Source organism: Delphinus delphis, chromosome 15, assembly GCF_949987515.2.
Source record: "Delphinus delphis chromosome 15, mDelDel1.2, whole genome shotgun sequence".
Lineage (NCBI taxonomy): Eukaryota > Metazoa > Chordata > Mammalia > Artiodactyla > Delphinidae > Delphinus > Delphinus delphis.
Window position 1 is genome coordinate 2920038 of NC_082697.1, and position 23873 is coordinate 2943910.

Sequence of the window (23873 nt, forward strand, 5' to 3'; positions counted from 1 at the left end):
GTGGGTCCCCCCATGGAGCCTCCAGAGGACACAGCCCTGTTGACACTGATGTTAGCACAGTGAGACCAGACTGGACTTCTGACCTCCGGAACTGTAAGCCTGTGTTGTTGTAAGCCCCCATGTTTGTGGTAATTGTTAGAACAGTGATAGGAAACCAATACTCCCAGTGATGTCGCCCTAACCCTAACCCTAACCTGCTTAAAATGCTACACCCTTTCCCCACTGCTTTCAGGAAAATCTCAGCTCCCTGCAAGGTTAGTGGCCCCATGTGAAGGGACCCACCTGACACCAAACCTCCCTGCTTCTCGAACCCCAGGCTCAGGCCCTTTGCGTCCCAAGGCCAGGCTGCCCTGGCACCGGGGACATCGCCCTGCCGCCCCTCCTCCTCCCCCTCCCAGCGTCAACAGGCGTCAGCACAGCGCGTTCTGCGCACCAGTAGCAGCAGCGCCTGGTAGCTCGTTGCAAATGCACATTCCCCAGGCCCCAGCCGGATCTCCCGAAGCAGAAACTCTGTGAGCGGGGCCCAGGTGATTGCTAAGCCCACGCAAGTCCAAGAAGCACTACTCTGTTCATGTGCTCGCAGCCCAGCCACAGGGGCCTCCCTTCCCAGCTGTCCTGCTTCTTTACTGGGCCTCCTGGCCTGCACCCAGGTACCTCCGCAAGTGTGGGGGCCTCACCCATCTTGATCTCTGGTGCCCAGAACGACGCAAGCCACGCAGCAAGAGTTCAGTAAATATTTGTGGGTTGGCTTACTGAATTTATATTCTAAAAGCTGCCTAGCAGGCACTATGCTATGTAAAAAAGATCAGAGCAGGGCTTCCCTGGTGGCACAGTGGTTGAGAGTCCGCCTGCCGATGCAGGGGACACGGGTTCGTGCCCTGGTCCGGGAAGATCCCACATGCCGCGGAGCGGCTGGGCCCGTGAGCCATGGCTGCTGAGCCTGCGCGTCCGGAGCCTGTGCTCCCCAACGGGAGAGGCCACAACAGTGAGAGGCCCACATACCGCAAAAAAAAAAAAAAAAAAAAAAAGATCAGAGCAGCACGGCTCTACCCGTGAGAGCTTCCACTGCAGTGGAAAGTGGTACACGCTGTGACAGGAACACGTGGAGTCATGGACGAGGGCTCCTGACCTGGGGTGACACCTGGCTCACCCTGGCCACAAGACAGATCAGCACATGACATCAATTTCTCCACCAGTTAACTGCTTACCATCTCCCCTAGTTAGAAGGAAGCGCCATTAGTGCCAGGACCTCGTCGGTCTCATTCACAGCGGCACCTACACCTGGCACTAGGACGCTGCCTCTTACCTAGGATATCAATAAAAATGTGTTTCATGAATGCATGCGCCTTGCCTCAGAAGACAGAAAATTCCTAGACGGATATGGACAAGTGGACCAGATTTGGGTTTTGCAAGTCAGTTTGGGTGCTCTAGCTGGAAGATGCAGCAACAGTAAAAGAACTGAGGTGTGACTGTTAGAGAAAAGACCACAGAGGTGGACAGGAGGGGACCTAAGAGTGCCTTGCTATAGGGTGACACAGGGATCAGCAAAGCTGTGGTTCTAGCTGAGGCACGTTAACCCAAACTCAGGCAGAAGCCTGCAGGGGCTTCAACACAGCTCCCATGGAGAGAATTCCCAGGTACAGGATGAAGTGCTGGAGTGGGACTGGTGGGGAGTCTCAGCGTGGGGAGAAGACAGAGGGCTGGGGTCCCCTCCCAGCACCCAAAAGACACCCCCAAAGGAGAGAAGACACTTAGCAGAGAAGGCAAATTGAAACTTCCCATTTTAACTCAGAAAATAAGGGATGGGTTGGTTTGAACTCTGCTTAAAACTGTGGAATGGGAGACATTTAGTGCTTTCAGGGCCATGGGCTGAATGATTTGAGCCATTTTCACAGAGCAGTGAGTAATTTGAGATAGATTCATCACTGCACATCACCAGCTGGCCCTTTGGGTACTAATTTGATAACATGTCTTCCTTCAGTGAATTTCCAATAAAGGATTTTGTGCACTTCTATTTATTTAAGATGGAAAAAATACAATAAAACTCTTTATTATCAGATCTATTCTAATTCATTAGAAGTCCTACAGGTAAAATACGCACATGAATATGTATGAAAATAAACATGTATATTCTGTGCATGGATACAGGTATTTCTGCATATACATGACATGGAGCACGCAACCCCATCATAAATAAAATTATACCAAAACCTGTGGCACATTTTGTCTCCTTATCAAAAATGCACTGAGCCATAGCTCAGCGAATATATTCGGTGATCCAAGCGATTCATTAAAGGTAATAGAACAGAAAAATAACTTTTGATACAAAGCCATTCCAACATGTTATGTTTTAGAGTCTTTGCTAAATCATACTGTCAGAGTTCACTTTATTTCACTATTGAGTCAATGTAAAAGAATGAACTCCTCTCTCTCTCTCAGAAATTTCTCTCTTGAATACTCAAGACCCGCTCTGCTAACTTTAATACCTCGGCAGTTCCGGCTTAATTTACTCCTTGGTACAAGCTATTAAGTATGCATTGCTGCTTTGTGCCTTCTCTGGGAACCATTGCCTTTTTTAAATATACAACCACATAGTAATGGTCTCCTAGGAGAGGACTTTATCTGGGCTTGGTATTAACAGAAAATCATGATGCCTAATTTGTGTGCCCATCCAGAATCTTTCATGTGACATCCAGGTATCTTGCATTCATTAAAAGTCGACCATATGGCTGTTCAGATGATATTTTCTCCCACATAGATGGATTGAGAATTAATAAAAGTGATTGCATTATTTAACAGTTGCAGTAACTAAATCATTACAAGGTGAATGCAGTCACTTTGAGGCCAAGAAACGACACTGCCATGGAAGGCTGCTCTGGCCAGATATGGCCAGAAATCGGGCTGCTCTGAGAATGTGTGTGTGCATGGCTGAACACTGGAGCAGGTGCGGCCTGGCAGGCCCTGCTCGTGTTTGCAACTTAGTACTGCATGCTGAGCCCAGGGATGCCTGGGATGCAGACTGATTCTAATTAAAAATGCTGAGGGAAAGATTCCAGTATAAAATCAACAGAAGCAATGCAAGACTGAAGCGGTAAATAACGAGTGAAAAAGATCTCTTTACCTCTTCATTAATTTTATTTTAGAGCATCAAAAACATGCAGCTGTTTCCCAGATGGAAAGACCCAGAATTCCCAAGGCATAAATTACGAGGGGAATTTGGCATAAAATACGAGGGGAAAAGAGTATCAAAATTAGAGACATGTCAAATGCAGCAGATGCAAAAACTAAACAGCCAGGAAAGGCCCTAAATCCCCAATCAAAGCACAGCCTCCCACGCGCTAAAGGCAGAGACGAAACAGCTTGAGCTCCTTCAAGCTTGCTTCCTTCCCTCCTCCTTTCTCTCTTCTTTCCTCTCCCTCCCTCCCTCCCTCCCTCCCTTCGTTGGTTTCTTTCTTTCCCAAAATGCTCCCGTGCCACATCTGTAACAGTCTGCAGGATTCCGTCATGAGGGATTAAGATGCAGCCCCTATCCCATCATCTCTCACAGTCCAGTGGGTGTCATAGAACAAAAACAAAGTAACACACCTCCTCACAGTGAGGCTTTGAAAACTTCACTCCATCCCCAGCTTAAAACCATCCAGTAGCTCCGAGGTGCACTTGGAATAAAACCCCCAGTTCCCCAACCTTCCTCTCTATGTTCACCGTGTCCAAGGTCTCCCTGATGCTCTTCCCTCCCCGACTCGGATCCAAGTTCATTCCAATCTCAGGGGCTTTGCACTGGCTGTTCTCTCTACCTGAAATGCTTTTTCTTCATCCCTCTATGGCTGATCACACCAGGTGAGTTCCAAGTCAGGTCAATTACAGATGGATTTGTAACTGGGGTCTTCCAGGCACCCATAATGTCAAATGATGACAATTCTTTGGGAACGAGGCTTCAATGAGCTGCAGCCCTGTTGTCCTCCCTCTGGTAGCACTCGGGCTGCATGGGGGATGGGCACTGCTGTTTATCAAGGTCACCACAGAGTTGGAGGTTGGGGTGAGACAAGGGAAAGTTAAAATGCCACAAAGCTTATTGTTCTTACCAAGATTCAGCTGTTTTTTCTCTAAAAAAAAAAAAACAAGGTAAAACAAAAACAAAACACCCTCTTTGCATTGCTGAAGGCTTTGGTTAATTTTTAGAGCTCTGAAAAAGTTTATTCTGATATTTTTTTTTTTTTTTTTTTTTTTTGCGGTACGCGGGCCTCTCACTGCTGTTGCCTCTCCCGTTGCGGAGCACAGGCTCCGGATGCGCAGGCTCAGCAGCCATGGCTCACGGGCCCAGCCGCTCCGCGGCATGTGGGATCCTCCCGGACCGGGGCACGAACCCGTGGTCCCCTGCATCGGCAGGCGGACTCTCAACCACTGCGCCACCAGGAAAGCCCCTATTCTGATCATTTTTGCCAGACTTTTTTTGTTGTTAGAGTGAATGTCGAAGGTCCTTTCCCTGCCCTTCATTTCCTCTTCTTTCTTAAATATTTAACTTCCCCTCTTAACTGGATCATTCTCATCAACTGTTAAGTAGCTTAAATATTTCTCAGGTTAAAAATTTTGTAACTGCCTTTTTGCCTCTTAGTTAATCTCATGTTTCTAGGTCCTGTGACACCTTCGCGGGGAGGACCATGCTTCACACTTCATTGTAAGAAGTTCCTGGTACTTTGGAGGCTCCTTTTTTATAAGCCCTGATCCTGGGGCAGGAGTGGAAGGCAGGAAGCTTTCCTCATCGTGATGTTGAGTTTAGTTCCAGGTCTCTTCATACCACATTGATAAAAATGCTAATTTGTTTTCTTCTTTTAAAAAATATACAGGGGTTATAGAATTGAAAGAGAGGAAGAGCTGGAATTGGTAATAGACTCCTTTGAGGGATCTCGTGGTTCTTCCCATATTCACCTTCCAAGGTTCAATCCAGGGGGTGAACTGGAGGTCAGCTGTCTGGAAGACACACCCAGAACCAGGCTGGGTCTGTAAGTCAGAAGAATATTGGATGCTGGGCATCCGATCGCTGTAGAGAGAGGCAGCTGTAATGTGGAAGTCATCCCGCAGTGCTTATTATGAGAAAGGTCAATCAGGAGGCTCCGGAAGCGATAACCACATTTAAAGCTGGGAGCACATCTACTGGCAGAATTCAGCCCCTCAAGGCTGTCGGACTGATGTCTCAGCTCTGCTGTCTGACTACACTGGGGACCGAGTTCTCCAGGGCAGTCACTTGCTTTAACAAAGCCAGCAAGGGAGAGAGTCGCCTTTAGTAACACAGATGGTACCACCTTTTGTAAGGCAATCATACCCATGACGTTCCATCACCTTTGCCATATTCAACTGGGTAAAAGTAAGCCAACCATCACATGCACACTCAAGGAGAAGGCGTTACCCAGGCACGGACTCCAGGAGGTCACCTTAGAGCCTGCTCACCATACATCTAGACCCCAGTCCCCAGCCACGGTCCCCTCACACGTCCCACAGTAAAGTAGCTCATCGCCATGCACTTTTCATGCAAACACCAGTTCTAGACACAGCAAAGCAAACACTGTGGCAAGCCAGGGCCTAATCATCCACATGTTTTCAGCCAAGTGAAAGCTCCCTATTTACCAAGTGAGAAAACGCAATCCCAGCGCTTGTTAACTTTCAATCCAGTGCCAAGCAGCACACTTCAGTGTACCAAGACAAACACTACATGGAACCACATTTAATGACACACAAAACAGCTGCAAGAACCAATTTTTTTTAAAGGAATTTTGTAAATTTGAAGTCCAATACAGATGCTTATAATTGCTTTATTTACTCTGCATAACTCATCACCGTGCCAAAGGTCTGGCTCATTTTTCCTGACTGTTCTGTAAAGTACAGATTTATAAATACACGTTGACATTCCCAGAGAGCAGCCTGTTCCATTCTTCATTCTGAGAGACAATTGATTAGTCGTACCTTGAAGTCATTTTTCGAGGAATAACCATCAATATTAACAGCTGGCAGACTCTCCCATTTCTAATTAGCTAAAAACAGCTCTTCCCCATGGGGAAAATGTTTACATTTCTAACCCGGGATTGGTTTACAACTCCCAGGGTAGGAATCAGGCATTATGTTGTGGTCCCTTAGAGGTTCAGCTGTCCAAATACCAGCTGACAAGGAGCGCTCCTGCGCAGATCTGGAAGGGAGCCGATTAGCATCTGCACCTGTGATGCATGCATGCTCCCTCCCACCCACTAAACACCTGTGTTCTGTGGGGAGGTGGACACCAGTGGGATGGAGCAGAAAACCCCACAATCTGGGGTTAGAAGGCCCTGAGCTTGAATTCCTGCTCCACCACTAACTTCCTCACGTCCACAGGAAACTGCTTAAACTCCCGGATGCAAGCCAGCGGGAGGCCATCACCAGTCTTGTGGATGCTGCGGGGAGGATGCACGGGAAGTGCCTGTAGCATTAGACACCATGACTTGAGCTATTAGAATCTGGCAGGCGTAACTCTGTGGTTTGGGGCACTGTTTGTTTTTAAAAACATTTTAGTGTGGAAAATTCCACATGTCGACACAAGTAGAGAGAAAAGAATGATGAGCCTCACGCATCCATCAACTGGGATCAACAGTTACTAAATCATGCCAACATAGCTCCATCTAGACCCACGAGCACTTCTCCCTCAGATTATTCTGAAGCAGAACTCAAACATCATTTCATCTACAGATATACCAAAATGTACCTCTAAGCTTCTTTATACCATGTTGCGCTAAAAAAATAATTTCCTAACACCACAAAACACCCCATTGGTGTTCATTTCCCAATCATGTTATATAGTCTATTTATTTTATTTTTTACAAATAAGGTCCGTACACTGCAATTAATGGATAGATAACTTAAGTGTTTTGTTTGCTTACAGTGTCTGGGGAAGTCGCATGCCTTACAGATTTGTTTCAGATTGCATCCTCAAGGTGCCATATAACATGTCCCACTGCCCCTGAGTTTTCTTATTTTACATCGGCAATTAAACCCAGAGGTTGCTGTCACAATGTTTTATTTTGTATGTTTAACTTACACAGTAAAACTGACTTTTTTGGTGTCCTGCTCTATGTTTGATGTTCAACTTTCTGTTTTTAAACTTAAAGTTGGATTTTTCAGCCTCTGAAATGTTGACATTTGGGGCCAGATAAGTCTTCACTGTGAGCTGTCCCGTGCACTGTAGATGTTTAGCAGGGTCCCTGGGCTCTACCCACTCAATGCCAGTAGCACCCCTTCTTCCTAACTGCGACAACCAAAAATGTCTTCAGATGTTGCCAAACATTCCCTAATTGAAGAAGAATCACCCCCACTTGAGAGTCACAGATTTCGAAGATTAGAAGGACAGTGTCAGAAATAGTAAGGAGACTGCTGGTCTTTCCATGTGGAGTGGTGGCCCCCACCCTAACTTCGTAAAAAATGGATTGGGAATGAGCTTGAACTAGCGACACTTCCTCCGTGAAACTCCTCCAAACTGCAGAGCATAGTAGTGACTGGCAAGATAATTGGAAACTTTGGTCCAGAGCAAATTCAAGTCTACTAGAGTTGTAAATCTCTTAAGAATTAAGTTCCTCAAAAGTATCGAGTAAAAGATTTTGTAGGGCTTCCCTGGTGGCGCAGTGGTTGAGAGTCCACCTGCCAATGCAGAGGACGCGGGTTCGTGCCCTGGTCCGGGAGTATCCCACATGCTGCAGAGCGGCTGGGCCCGTGAGCCATGGCCACTGAGCCTGCGCGTCGGGAGCCTGTGCTCCGCAATGGGAGAGGCCACAACAGTGAGAGGCCCACATACCGCAAAAAAAAAAAAGATTTTGTAAAAGAAAAATCTACTTGTATATTATGTGTTTTACTGGTAGAAATAGAATGTTTTTTCCTTAGTTCCCCTAGTCTGTCGACAGCTAGTACAAACAAGTCAAGCTCGGGGACCCAACTACCTCACCTGTGGGAAGGACATCCCTGTGTAGCTTTGGGGAGACGACAGGAGTTGCCGGGCAACAGTTACAGCAGCTCACTGCCTGTTTATTCTCTCCGTTCCCAGCCACCACCAAGAAGGTTTGAACTCCCTTTGCAGAGGCAGAAAAGTGGACCCCGCAGCCCACATGAGCTGAATATGAAACACTCTGTGGACAGAATACCTGTGTGATGGTCACACCCATGGCTTTGGGACTCCCTGGTAATGAGCTTCATGAACATTCTAACCACCGATTTCCAGGCTGTCATGTTCTAAAACTGGATTAATTTCTTTCGGCACGAGAGCTCCACAGAATGGCAAGGGAGATGACAGGCTTTCTCAGTATGAAGTGGCAGGACCCAGAGTAAGAGCACCTGGATTCATAGCCAAGTTGACTCTCATTTAAGAGGCATCTGTGAGTAGGTTACTCAACCTCCTGGATAGCAGTTCATTCATCTACAAAAATGTTTATAGGAAACACCCCAGGCGTGTGCACGTGCACACACACACACACACACACACACACACACACACACACACACCCTGTCATGGGTGTCAGCTCTGAGCACTGTAACACGTGAATTTTAGATGTTTGTTTTTTTGGGTTTTTTTAACATCTTGGAGTATAATTGCTTTACAGTGTTGTGTTAGTTTCAGCTGTATAACAAAGTGAATCAGCTAAATGCATACATATATCCCCATATCCCTCCTCCCTCTTGCATCTCCCTCCCACCCTCCTTATCCCACCCCTCTAGGATCGCAAAGCCCCAAGCTGATTTCCCTGTGCCATGCAGCTGCTTCCCACTAGCTATCTATTTTACATTTGGTAGTGGATATATGTAAATGCTATTCTCTCACTTCATCCCAGCTTACCCTTCCCCCTCCCCGTGTCCTCAAGTCCATTCTCTATGTTTGTGTCTTTATTCCTGTCCTGCCCCTAAGTTCATCAGAACCACTTATTTTTTAGATTCCATATATATGTGTTAGCATACGGTATTTTTCTTTTTCTGACTTACTTCACTCTGTATGACTCTAGGTCCATTCACCTCACTACAAATAACTCAGTTTCATTTCTTTGTATGGCTGAGTAATATTCCATTGTATATATGTGCCACATCTTCTTTATCCATTTATCTGTCGATGGACACTTAGGTTGCTTCCATGTCCTGGCTATTGTAAATAGTGCTGCAATGAGCATTGTGGTACATGACTCTTTTTGAATTATGGTTTTCTCCGGGTTTATGCCCAGTAGTGGGATTGCTGGGTCACATGGTAGTTCTATTTGTAGTTTTTTAAGGAACCTCCATACTGTTCTCCATAGTGGCTGTATCAATTTACATTCCCACCAACAGTGCAAGAGGGTTCCCTTTTCTCCACACCCTCTCCAGCATTTATTGTTTGTAGATTTTCTGATGATGGCCATTCTGACTGGTGTGAGGTGATACCTCATTGTAGTTTTGATTTGCATTTCTCCAATGATTAATGATGTTGAGCATTCTTTCATGTGTTTGTTGGCAATCTGTACATCTTCTTTGGAGAAATGTCTGTTTAGGTCTTCTGCCCACTTTTGCATTGGGTTGTTTGTTTTTTTGGTATTGAGCTGCATGAGCTACTTGTATATTTTGGAGATTAATCCTTTGTCAGTTGCTTTGTTTGCAAATATTTTCTCCCATTCTGAGGGTTGTCTTTTGGTCTTGTTTATGGTTTCCTTTGCTGTGCAAAAGCTTTTAAGTTTCATTCGGTCCCATTGTTTATTTTTGTTTTTATTTCCATTTCTCTAGGAGGTGGGTCAAAAAGGATCTTGCTGTGATGTATGTCATGGAGTGTTCTGCCTGTGTTTTCCTCTAAGAGTTTGATGGTGCCTGGCCTTCCATTTAGGCCTTTAATCCATTTTGAGTTTATTTTTGTGTATGGTGTTAGGAAGTGTTCTAATTTCATTCTTTGACATGTGGCTGTCCAGTTTTCCCAGCACCACTTATTGAAGAGGCTGTCTTTTCTCCACTGTTTACTCTTGCCTCCTTTATCAAAGATAAGGTGACCATATGTGCGTGGGTTTATCTCTGGGCTCCCTGCTCGGGGAAGGGGAGCAGCAGCACGTGGAAAGGCGGGCCTCTGGAACGTGGGGTTCCGGTGTTTGGGGGTAAGGCCCTGAGTCGGGTGTGTGTGTGGGGTTTAGGCCCAGCGTGGTGGAGGGTGTCTCTGAGGGTAGACGTAGGGCCCCGGGTGGTGTGCAGGGGCGGGACTTGGGCTCTGCACGGCAGGAGGGAGGCTCCGAGGGCAGAGGATTAGGTCCCAGCAGCCTCCCCGCACCTGAGTGGACAGGGAAAATGCTGGCCGCGTGCCCTTCCGGTCCTCCGTGCCCCTCCCCCACCATCTCCCCCAGGGTCTCCCCCAGGGTCTCCCCCATCCCCGCTGCACCCCTAACCATGGGTGGGTCCCCCTGGGTGTGGGAACTCGTCCCCTCCCACAGCCACCCCTCAGGGGTGCAGGCCCCGGAGGTCCGGCCTTTACTTTTGCTCCTCCTTCCCTCCCTCCCACTCCCTCAGGACCCCGTGGCTGGAGGGGGCCTCGATGGGCAGAGGATCAGGCCCGGGCTCTCAGCAGGTTTCCGGGGACCCAAGTGGGCAGGGGAATCCTGGCCACGCTCCCTTTTGGTCCTCTGCCTTCCCAGTGGTTCCCCCCATTTCCCCCCTTCCCCTCCCCCAGCCACGCCGCAGGGGCGCCAGTCCGTCCCACCTCCACTTCTCCTCCCCCATCACTACTCCCACGCCCCACGTCCTACCCGGTGGCTGGTAGTTCCTCCCGTCCCCTTAGGTGTCCACGGTCCCCCGCCGGTGCCTGGTAGGTGCCCCAGTTGTGAGGAGACGCGAATTCCGCATCCTCCTACTACGCCATCTTGACTCCGCCCCCCTAGACTTTTTTTTTTTTTTTTTGCGGTAGGCGGGCCTCTCACTGCCGCAGCCTCTCCCGTTGCGGAGCACAGGCTCCGGACGCACAGGCTCAGCGGCCATGGCTCACGGGCCCAGCCGCTCCGCGGCGCGTGGGATCTTCCCAGACCAGGGCACGAACCCGTGTCCCCTGCATCGGCAGGGGGACTCTCAACCACTGCGCCACCAGGGAAGCCCTAGACGTTTGGTTTTTAACGCACTCTGTAAGGTTTTGAGGAAAAAAGAAAGATGCTGACACTATCTCTGCTCCCACTTGGCTTGCGACCAACAGTAAAGGTGAGAAGGGACAGCCTCAAACACCGGCTCGCCATGGAGTTTTGAGGCATCTGCAAAAATTACACTGACTGAAAAAAGCAAAAGCAAAGACCAATGAAGAGAAGCGTTTCTCACACATTCAGAACCATGCTCCCTGCCTTCTGTACTTTCTCATGTCACTTAATCTTCACCATCATTTAGGAACTAAGTTCATTACTGTTCCCTTTTCACAGATGAGAAAACAAAGGCTCCGAATCTCCCAGCAGTTTTGTCCTCGGTCTGACAGCTAACAAGGAGCAGGATGGGTCTTGAGTGTCTCTGATTCCACTCTCCCAATCTTATTTAAGAGTGAGCCTTGCTTTCGGAACATGCACAAAAAAGAAGCAAACACGTCATTTCATGGTATATAGCACTTGGAAGATAAACATCGATTTGGTCGCAGTAACTCTCCTCACACCCCCTCCCCCAAGATATAGCTGTTTGCTTTTAGTTTTTTCTTTCTTTTACCTGAAAAAAAAAGACATTGGCATATCACTTGAAAAGCTTACAAATGACTCTTGCAAGCATAATAACATCGCTGATCAGTAGGCTTGGAGACGAGACATATGCTGGATAAAATTATTTTGCTCCCAAAGGGCCAACACACTTAGCAATAAAGTGCCCATTAGCAAGCCCTGCCCAGCAGTGAAAAAACGGGCTCTTGCCACATGACGAGTAAGGGAGTGTGTGGAGCTCTCAGCTGGAATGCAGAATTATTTTATTATGAACAGACACTTGAAGTGAAATTTTGCTGAGAGAAGGATTAGTTGGGAAGGAGAAGCACTTTGCACTTAGATTTCTTTATTGCTACACCGCTGAACTTGAAGCGTTACCCAAACTGCCATTATAGACTCTGCATTTCAAGGGGTTAGGAGCCGGCTATAAAAGTTGACTTCACGCAGGCTGCAACTTGATGATCACGCTCTAAATGCATAACCAGTTTCTTTCACCATTCCTCGTGGCAGCTTAAAAATTAACACTCTTTAGAGTTCCAGATGTTCAAAAGAAATAGAAAATATAATCTTCCTTCTAGTCCTGTCTTTCAAACACTTTATCCCCTGGGAAGTAAGGAGACTTTTACATGGCATTCAATTCCTGTCCCATGCCCCTGGGTTTGGAAGCCTCTAGTGACACAAGGCCCTGTGTGGTGGGGAGGTGGTGGCCGTGCTAAGCGCCCCAGCACAGCCTCCTTCGTTGCCGGCCTGGCCCCTCTGGTCCTCTACGATGGTCAGAGTTCTGGGCTGCCAACACGGGCATCTCTCTGGCTTCCCAGAGTTACGAGAGGGGGAGTTCCTGCAAGGCTGTCGGGAGCCCACAGGCTTGATGGCTGTGCTAGAGAACCAGGCTCAGGAAAGAGGAGGAAGCCGAGGGAGGCCCGGCTGCCCTGCAGGCACCGGTGCCTCTACCTCCACTTTAATCCAGATGAATTCTAAGCTCCATATCGCATTGGGGGGCTCAGGTCCTCGGAGCTCCCAGACTACAGGAAGCCAAAGCCTGGCCTTGTCCGGCTGTTCCAGGAGAGACAGTACCCCACCCCTTACAAGGGGCACAGGGTGGCTTTGCAGCCACTGCAAGTCACTGCTCCACTTCTGGGCGGCCTCAAGTGGGACAAGTGACAAGTAAACCACCTTCCAGTTCTTATGGTACTTCACCGTCCTTCCTGCTGGGGACCTTCACAATCTGGTCGTCTCCCTCCGAATGACTCCTCTCCACGGTTACCTGGCCAATTCCTATCCTTCCTTTACAAATCAGCTCTAACCTCTCTTCCTGGCCTCCCAGGACCCCCAGGCCATGTCTACCCATACCCACTCTCCAGCGCTCCCACACCATTTCTGTAGAACTGACCACAAAGGCAATTCTGTGCTTATGCCCTTGGCTGTGAACTTCCCATCTTCCCAGTTAATATTTAAAATTCATGAAGGCTGAGGCCAGGATCTGCTCGCTTTGTGTCCCCAGGGCTTAGGTCAGTACTTTCCCATCATGGGCTCTTGACCCCTACAGAAGGATGCAAATCTGGGCTCTACCTGGCCAACCACATTGGAGGACTTACACCACATGTAGGAAAGGCCCTCTTCCCAGGCGGGGCCAAAACACAGAGGATCAGCGCAGATGGTTGCCGAGCAGCCCTTGCTGGCCAAAAGGATGCCAGCGGGTACGGTAACTGGGCTAGTTTGCTCTTGTGTTACATGCCTAGTTATCTAGTTTATCTATCTGTCTATCTACCAACTAGTTATCATATGTACACACAGAGAAAATTCTATTAATAATGAAAAAAACACTCACAATCACAGAGTTAAAACAATGATGAGACTGAAGCTGTAGCAGAGCACAGAGGGGAATCACCAATCACATCATATCCAAAATCCGCTGCCTCATAAGTGGGTTACGTCAGGGCATCATACCAGCAACTGCCAGTCTTCAGATTCCTACGGGACACATAACTGCCCATTTGTTTAAACTGAGTGTCTGTCTCCTAAATCGGACTGCACTCCTAATTGAAACAGAAAGGACGATGATGCATCTGTATTTTGACGCGCTGCTACGGAGAGGATAGAGCACTGCAGAGACACACTAACATTAGGGAAAAGAACTGAAAGTTAACTTAGATGAACGATACGAACCGCAAACACCAGCATGCGGCCTTTTCCAGGTGAACGTCTAAATTCTTGACGCATCTGATGTACCCCTCCAACGTCTCCAGAAGGAAAGTATTATAGATCGCCATTTTACAAAAGAAGAACCCGGGATACAAAGAGGGTAAGGGGTTTACCCAGTAGATCACAACGCTGGGAGCAGCCGAGTCTGGATTTGCGCCTGAAGTCTGGCCTGGGTCCCTGCCCTGGGACCGCACTGTTCACGGCTCCTCAAGGCAGAGATTTGGATGGCCTCCAGGTGCTCAATGGGCCCCCCCTCCCTCTTCTGATTCTCAGCTAACCAGGAAATGTAGAGCTCTCTGTACACCAGGTTAAGGATGAGAGCGCTGTAGTGTGTGCATCCCGGTGGGTCTCCAACTTCGTCGTGCACCAGAATCACCTGGGGGCAGTTAAAGCACAATTGCTGGGACCCACCCTCAGCGTTCCCGACTCAGAAGCCCTGGGTGGGGGCCGAGCATCTGCATTCCCAGTAAACTTCCCCCGTCATCCTTCTGGTCTGGGGGTCACACCTGGAGAACCACTGGTCTCTCCCATCTAGAATTAAGGATTTGGGGATATAGCATGGAGCCCAAAGGATTTGGACGTGGCTTATTTGCAAGATTAAAGAGTAAGCTTAGACCGCTCTGGAGAAGCTGGGAAGACACCCGCATCTCTCTGCTGATAAATCTCTGTTCCTCTCCCTCATCATTCCCCACATCCTGTGGGAGAAAACAGTGTGGAGGGGGGGACTGAACTGATAGAAGGGGTCATGGGAATTTAAATAATTTTGGAACTCATGAAACGGCTGTCAGAGTTTTGCTTTCTGGCTCAGGCCTGTCCAGGACACTGCTCCATCCCCATGGTATGAGGCATCATATGGCAATAAAACCAGCTCAGAGGCTACTGGCCAAATGGTTTCCACCTTAATTGCCCGGCCCCAGGGCCCACGGGCTACAGCTGCCAGAAAGACGCAGCTCTATGAACATCCCCCTTCATCCTACAATCTCGATTTTGCTCATTGCATTTTGCTTCATGAGGCCCCAGATATATGTGTTCCACTGGTCCATGACCCCCCCCCCCTCGAAAACTGACTTCCTCTTCCTCTATTCCTTAACTGTCACGCTGAAAAGCCACCCTGTTTGGGCCCCCATGCCTGTCTGTTTGTAGACACGGATATGACTTAGAAAATAGTTTTCACAAACAGCAGAGGGTTTGTTTTCACACTTTTTAAAAAGAAGGCTCTTGTTCAGACTTGTGGGGTCATAATACACTGCTCCGGCAATGAGAAGTAATTCCTTTGTTCTGCTGGACATTGAGTGGACCCCGTTAAGCAAACACCGTGTGGCACTGCCGACACTCCCCTGGGAGATGTTGTGTATTCTCTCACGAATTAATCCACACATTCATTGAGCACCTACTATCTAAATAGCCAAATGGGGTTTACTAAGAAGTTTAGGGTGAGACGTTGGTCCCCAAAGAGCTCACAAGTAGCTGTGGATGGTGCCAGTGAGCACCGTGAGATGGCGGGCAAGGACTTGACCAAATGCTCAGTGGGCCCTACAGGGGAGGCCACTCACATGCAGAGGAAGGCACATTCTCCAGGCCTGGCAAAGGCTCAAAGGAGGGGGCCTTGGAGCAGAGGAGGAAGATCACAGCGTTGGTGGGACAGGCTGTCACACTCTCCCCTCCTGGAGGCACACGAAGACGTGACGGTGTGAGTGAAGTGGGGAGGTAATTCCTCCACACGCCCCCACCCTGTGAGTCTATATCGCGGGCGTTGGGGGTGCTCTCCACTGTGGGAGCTGACAGAGGAGGTGGATGCGCCAGCGGCGTGGGACAGCATATTATCCGGGTGGTGATTATAGACACGGATAATTCATATTTATGCATCTTCACAGATCCTCGAGCACTAAGAGCATTACAACAGGGAAACACAAACAAGGCTTTTGCAGGGAGGAAAACATCTATCAAAATGGGAATTAATTCACTAGAGGAGGGAAAGCTTCAGGGTTGGTGGAAGTAAAGTGGACTAAGTAAGTGGACTTAGAGGAATGTGATGGGTCAGTGGAACCTTGAAGAGAAACCACCAAAATCAGAAGTAAGCAGCAAATTTGCAGAGAGCTCACGACCTGAAGACCAAAGGAGAGAGGAGAGCAAAGAGCAGATACAGGAGCCATCAAGTGGGGTCTGAGCTTTCTCCGCTCTTGGTTTCCTGGAGGTTAAATCCCCTCTCATGAAAATGATATAATCTTGAGTAAAACCACACATGCGTGGATGAAAACACAATCCAGGTAGGATCACCTTGGGGGCATTTTAGGGAGGAGTTTGGAGGGGGCTATTCACTAGGCAGGCTGTTTTCTGGGGAAAGTATCACATTACCTCTGGGTCCACAAGCTTAAGAGACTCCACCCACAGGCAGACCTGTTCCTCCACTTAGTTAGTCTCAAGGATGCCCGTCCATCTGGCAGCTGTCTGTGCAGGTTGCCTCCTGTCCCCATCCTTGCCTTTGCACTGGGCAGTGACAGAGCATGCTCACCTAGTGCCCGCTCTAGGTTGTGGGGTTGCAGTAGGAAGTCGCCTCCTGCTTCCTTGCCTGTCTGTGAGGCTCCAGGCCACCAGGTGGGACGTGATGGCCAGAGGGGAAGGTAGGTTTCTCAACAGATAGAAACTCGATGACACAGCCTCGCGTATGTTCAAAGGCCTGGGGATTTCAAGCCGGTTGTGCACAGGTGAACTTGACTTTCTCCATCATGAACTTTACCTCCCATACCTGGAGGGAGGGCCCCAGGTGCCTCCACATCACAGCTTATCCACATCACAGCTTATACCGTCTATGACCTCAGACGCCCCCCAGTTCCACATCTAAGTCTGGTCCCAGGAAGTGGAAGAGGATATTTTCTAGCTGGGTGCCAATGAACAACCTCTGTGAAGGGCACAATGGAAAACTCTATCAAAAGCATTAAAAATATTGGAACAATTTAAACTACTAATTCCACTTATGGGACTTTAGCCTGAGAAAAGAATTGGATGTGTGCAGAAGTACGGAGACAGAGCAGTGGTTCTTGACCAGGGGCGATTTTTTGCCCCAGGGGACACTTGGCAATGTCTGGAGACATTTTGGGATTGTCACAGCTGGGGGGTAGGTGCAACTGGAATCTGGTGGGTAGAGGTCAGGGTGCTGCTAAATACCCAACAATACATGGGACAGCTCCCATGACAAAAGGTTATCCTGCCCAAATATCAATCGTACCAGGTTGAGAAATCCTGATGTAAAATGACGTTTATCTAATGATTTCATAGTAGGGAAAAAAATGGAAATGGCCTAAATGTCCCAACATAGAGACTTGGTTAAAACATTGTTAATAGAGAAAGTAAAAGTATTACCTTTAAAATCTTTACTTTTTTTTTTTGCGGTACGCAGGCCTCTCACTGTTGTGGCCTCTCCCGTTGCGGAGCACAGACTCCGGACACGCAGGCCCAGTGGCCATGGCTCACAGGCCCAGCCGCTCCATGGCATGCGGGATCCTCCCAGACCGGGGCACAAACCCATGTCCCCTGCATCGGCAGGCGGACTCTCAACCACTGCGCCACCAGGGAAGCCCAAAATCTTTACTTTTTAAGAATAATTAGTGGCATGAGAAAATGTTCATGATATATTGCAAGTAAAATGATCAGGGGTTGCCAAGGATTCTGGTGAAGCGATGAATGGGTTTAGGCAGTGAAACTATTTGGCATGACATTGTAATAGTGGAAACATGTCATTAGACGTTTGAGGAAACCCACGGACTGTACACCAAGAACGAACCCTAGTGCAAACCCAGGGCTTTAGTTAATAAAACGTATCAGTGTTGGCTCAACCACTGTATCTAATGAACCACAGTAGTACAAGGTGCTAAGAGGGTAAACTGAGGTTCGGGGAGAGAGAAGGTACACGGCACCCTACTCTCTGCTCGTTTTTCTGTAAAACTAAAACTGCTCTGAAAAAGATAGTACATTAATTTAAGAAATAAATCAATAAACTAGGCTTCATATGCTCTGACAACGACCCTGACATTATTTTGGTGACATTAAGACTACTCCCCAACCCCTCCCACCTTCCTCCCCAAGATGACTCAGGACTAAGGACAGACACAGCACCCTTAAGTTGGAAGTAATTGCCTAAGATCAGGGACAATGGATGGACTGCATTTTTTTTTTTTTTAATTTTTTTTTTTTTTTGCGGTACGCGGGCCTCTCACTGCTGTGGCCTCTCCTGTCGCAGAGCACAGGCTCCGGACACGCAGGCTCAGCGGCCACGGCTCACGGGCCTAGCCGCTCCGCGGCATGTGGGATCCTCCCAGACCGGGGCACGAACCTGTGTCCCCTGCATCGGCAGGCAGACTCCCAACCACTGCGCCACCAGGGAAGCCCCTGGACTGCATTTTTAGAAGAGAAACGAGAAAGAGATGAAGTCACAGGCCTGGGTCTCTTCTTTTTCTTCCAAATGACGTAGAAGAAATTTGCTGCCTCTCTCTTCCTTTGCGAGCTCAACCTCACGGGATTGGTAGTCTGGGGCTCCTACCTCCATGGGATGACTTGAGGCTCTGCCACAAACGTGCTCTCCTGCTAGGGGCTCTCCAGGGCTGTCACTGGCCAGAGTCACGGGGGTGATGACACTGGCAACTTGGGATATTTATGGAGGAAACCGGGCATTCAAGCGGACCTGGACTTAGTAAAGAAGCCAGCCGCTAGCCTGGACCAGCTCACTGGGGTTCTGCATTGTGTTTTGTGGTGACGGGGAGCCTGGGCTAAGGAGAATCTGGGCATCCCTGGGTCCTCTGCGTAAAACTCATTATAATCCTATTTCACCATAGCCCCAACCCAGCAGTGACTTTCAGCACATTTGTGAGCACCCACCTACACATGTCTCCCTACACTGGAAGGACATACTATACACCAAAATACTAACAGAAATTAAGGTGTTTATTTTAGAAGGTGGAATCATGGTTAACTGATTACTTTACTTCTAAATTTTCAAACCTATAGAAAAGTTCAAAGAACTCACTTGCTACATTCGCATGTGTTTTATGTGTCTATATGACACACAGATATTTATTAATTATATAATATTTATATGGAGTTTTGTTTTGCAGAATAATAATTTATGTGCGTGTAAACATGAATATACTTTTTTTTCTGAAGCATCGGGAAGCTACTTTCAGATACCAAGCCACTTTATCTCTAATACTTAAGCATGTACCTTCTCAGAGCTGGAGCATTTCCAGGTCACCTGCGAGTGCAAAGCTTCTCTGCCTCTGATGGTGACACAGGAGCTGCCACTTGCACTCCAGAGCCCACCCACGGGGTCAGGCGGAGCTGCCCGAGATGCGTCGTGCATCTTTCCTTCCCGGACGCTCTTCCTCCCTCTTGCCAGTCTCTCTGAGGATCTTAATAAAGTGCTTTCTTAATAAAGCACCTGCGCAGCATCCTCTCCTCAGGGAGTGCTTCCGGGCAACCCGACCTAAGATGCAGCATTGCCAAGAAAGCCGTCGCTACACAATGCACATGGAGACGCACGTCCCTCTCAACTCTTCCATTCTGTTCTTTTATTGTTATATATGTTGGATTTATGAAAGAAAACCAAACTATACCCAGCAGTACGGATTCAGGGCTTCTCGGGGAAAATAATGAACTTTACCAATGCCCTCAAATATTTGAAGTCAGCTTAGTAAACATGGAGTTCAATGCCAACAGCTTTTGGAAGCAGCTTAGATGACAGAAAAAGAAGTTACAGAGGGAGAACATATGGTTGTTTCAACACGACTGCAGACTCAGAGTTACCATCGGAAATCATAGAGGGCGAGCCCAAATCTGAGACGTAAATCCTTCTAAGGCAATCCACACTTGCTCCCACTGCAGGGGGGCAGCCTGTTGTTTGTTAAGCTGCTGCCAACTACTAGAAAAGCCTCTTTTATCCTGAGCTGGATTCCTCTTCCATGACAAGGCCACCCCTCGACCCCAGGTCTGCCTTCTAGAGCCACAAGGAAAACCAATAAGCCTTAACTTCAGAGCAAAGTCTCCCAGAGGCTCCAGAAAGCTCTCCTGCTGCTCCGCTTTACCGTGCTCCTGGGCTAAGCATGTGTGCCCTCAGCCATACAGCCCCTGTTCCCTCACCCAACAAGCATGGGAGTCCAGCCACGCACAGGCTCTGTGGTAGGTGCCGGGGGTGGAACGGCGAAGGAGACAGGCCAGCACCGCCCTCCGGAAGCTTCTGAACGAGCAGGGTGGACCATGAGATCTTGTCCGGATACTACAGTTTCCAGTCCCACAAATTCACCCCAGGGAACTTTCACGCCAAGGCAGTGAAAGTTTTTTTTATGTCTTTATCCTTATGTCTTTATCCTTAAAATACTTCCAAGGAACATTCTGCAGAACACGTAATCCTAAGAGACACTCCCCAAACAAGGGTCCTGCGGCATGTGAGACTGGCAGAAGCAGCCACCATACCTGCCTCTTGGAGAGTGACAGCCACGCGTGTTAGAAATTCTGCACATTCCTGCAGCGCCAGATAGACTCGACCTTATTTAAACCAGTGTTTCCCCAAACCATCTGAGCCACAGAATACGATCTCTTTTCAGAGAAGTCTCCTATGTTATCAGTCACACACTGGGATTCCTTGAAACCTTCTTGATTTGCTTTTTCTTGAAAATGGAAGATGAAATTAAAACCCAGGTAGGCAGTGTTCCTGCCCGCTCCTCACTTCAAAGGATGTGAGTGGAGGATGCGGCCAGCCATTCACTGGAGTCAGGGCCAACGTGATGCGCAGAAAATGAATGGCAGAACCTCTGAATGGGCCTTGAAGAGTCTCCAGGCAGAGTTATCTGCACCCTCAGGAAGCAACAGGAGATGGGGCAGACCAACTGGTCCCTCCTGTACTCAGGATTTGGCTCAGAAGAGCTGATGCCGCCATCTGCTGAGACAAACCAGCCACCTGCGTGTGACTGTCCCGGGTGACACATTTGGCAGCGTGACTCACTTGGCCCGACTGTCACTAGGATAACACCCTGCAGGAAGGCCAATTACCCCTCACCAACGCCACTGCCGCTCAGAGTGCCAGGCCCTCCTCACAAGCAATTTGTAAAACCAGGATTGGGGAGTGAGAGTCAGATGTATTAGTCAGGATCCTTTTGGTTGTAAGTGACAAAAACCTGATGCAAACTGGCTTATTAAAAACAAGAGCATCATTGGCTCCTGTGACCGGGGGACTTGGGACAAGGCCAACTACAGAGGCTCAGACTCTGCTGTCAGATGCATGTGCGTCTCCTCTGACTTTGCTCTAGGGCCAGCTCCCCCGGGGCGTGGCAAAGAAGACCAGCAGCAGCTCCAGGCTCACCACTACCAGCTCCCATTCAGCAGAGAAGAGCCTTTCCCAAGGGTCCCAGCACAAGTCCCAGAGCCCACTGACGGGTGAGTCTCAATCCCACCCCTGAACACGTGACTGCGGCCACAGAGTGGAGAACACCAGCTATCTAGCTGGGGCCAGGTGGTCTCTCCACGCCTGGGGCCAGGGGAGCCCCACCCAGACCACCCAGACTAAGAGTGGGAGCAGGGCGGTTCCCCGAATGGATATTCTGAGCGCCAGCACCCAGACGTGGGTGCTGGGCAAGCACAACCGCAGCTGTCCACTGCCGCGGACGGGACACACTGGGAGCAGGCCTGGCAACGTTCCGGGTCCAGAGGCAGAGCTGCGGTAAATCTGAGCCTGCCCTCCCCTTCTTGGAGTTTGCAGCCCACTGGGGAGACGGGTGATGTGTGAGGAACCCATTCAAGAGGACAATTTCCGATGTGGATAAATGCTCTGAGGAAGACTAACCCGGTAACGGGGTCGGTGGTGAGGGAAGCGTGGTGGTGACAGGTTCTCAGTGCACAGGCGGGAGGCCTCTCTGAGAGCCGGCACTTGACGCAGGAGCCAGAGCAGAAAGGCTGGAAGAGCCACTCGGGCACCTGCGCCCTCCCCAGGGCCGCAGGCCCCGGAAGGATGCCCCGAGCCCTCCCGAGCCTAGGGGAAGGGCAGCAGGTCTGGCTGGGTTGGGCGAGCTCCCAGAGCCTGCCTGCCAGGGAGCCTGCGCAACTGGGGCTGCAGCTGCTTCTGGCCGGCCTCCGTCTGCCTCCTGTACTTTAGACAAAGATCGGCAGGACCATGCAGTTGGTCGTGAAGGACCTTCACTAACCAGCTTCCACCCTGAGTGATGGCTTCCCATTCCAGACAAATAATCACAGAGTTCAGCTCTTTCCCAGACAGCTTCCCATTCTAACGCGACGCCCGCACGTTAAAGCCCGCGATGCACGGCTCCCAGCCCGCTTAGAGCTTCTTCACCGCCTCGTCAGCTGTAACCGGACGAATACAAAGCCTTCTTCTGTTTTTAAAAACAATGATTTATTGGACCTCTTCAACCCTTCCTTCCTGAGCATGTGTATTACACGGGCATGTTTGGCTCTAATTAAGTTCCTAGATTACTGTTAAGGCAATTGTTTTACCCATCCAATCTGTAATAACGGATTTGATTGTCTCTTCTTATTTTTTAATTAAGATAGAAGTAGATATATTCCATGAGATTCAGAACGGAAATAAAACAGCCTCCTTCTCAATCTCAAGTCAGTCGATTGGCTGATTCCCCATCTTCCCTCCCCGCCCCCGGTTCTGTTCCTGGGTGGGGGTCAGAAAGCCAGTGACTTCAGAACACAAGGGCCCCGCCTGGTGATGAGGCTTCAGGGCAAAACATGTAAAACACCCTGGGATCCCATGTTCTTCCCCCTCCCTGTTATAGTCACGGAGCCTCTGTTTCCTCAGCCTCACACTTCACCTCCCAGCATTGTAGACTTTGGGGTGCCAGCCTCCAGAGGGGGAGAAAAGAGGCCTGTCTGTTCTACATGCATATATAACAGGTGACCAGTGGTCCTCATTTGCCCAGACTGTGTCCCAGGACACAAGACTTCTAGAGCTAAAACTGAATAAGTTGGGCAAATGGGCATGAGTTGGTCATCCTGATACATGTGCACACCAGCACACATGTGTATGTTTGAGCATGTGTGTGTGTGTGTGTGTGTGTGTGTGTGTAAGATCCTCAGGTAGAATGTCCAGACCTCCAGGGTGCACAGGACAGGAGAAAAGGTTCCATCTCAACCCAAATGGTCTACAGCGTGAAAGAACTGAAGCCTTTCACAAGCTCATGACAACAGAACTGCTCAAACGATTCCAAAGAAGGACTGCAGAGCCTGACAATACCTTTCCATCATGTTCTTAGCCAAAACATGAAGCACAGAGAGGTGCATGTCTGTGAAGGGTTTGTTTGTTTGTTTGTTTTGTATTTTCAAAAAGGTATTTGGAGCTGAACCTATGTGTTCATGTATTAATGACAGGAGGCAGTGGAAGAGCTTCTCTGCTCTAAGTCAATTCTCATTTCTATTTAGGAACCATTTTTGTTTGTAGACATGGGCAATTTAAAGGATCTGTCAGGTTTTTCTTTTTTTTTTTTTTTGTCAAACTAAAGGCATCTTCTTGTCTGTCTACCTTTTCTTCTGATGTAGGAAGTTCCCTGGATCCCAAGCTGTATTTTCTGACTGAACAGATCCTGCTCTTAGGGTTGAAAGTCTCAGGTACCAGCTAAGACAGGTCCTGGGAGACGGAGACAAACGCTAGCCTGGCTGCATGAGAAAGAGTTGGGCTGAAATGAGGCAAGAGGAGGAAAACTCTACAGATGAGCAGTGAAGTGGAGCCAGAGTGGCTGTGCAGCGTCCAGGTCCCAAGGCAGGGTGGGCACAAGGGTGTGGCTGACGAGGTCAAGACACTGGTGGGGCCCAGCCTGGAGAGGCTCAGGGCAGCCGGGACAGGAGCCCGGGGCCCAGGGTGGGATGGAGCATCTCTGGAAGCAAGCACCCACACTTGCTCTGGTGACTCACCGGGGTGTCTGCTATGCTTAAGGAAAACAGACGTGAGCCGGGGAAATGGGGGTTGAGGCTGCAGCAACAAGAGGCCAAGTTTCAAGGGAT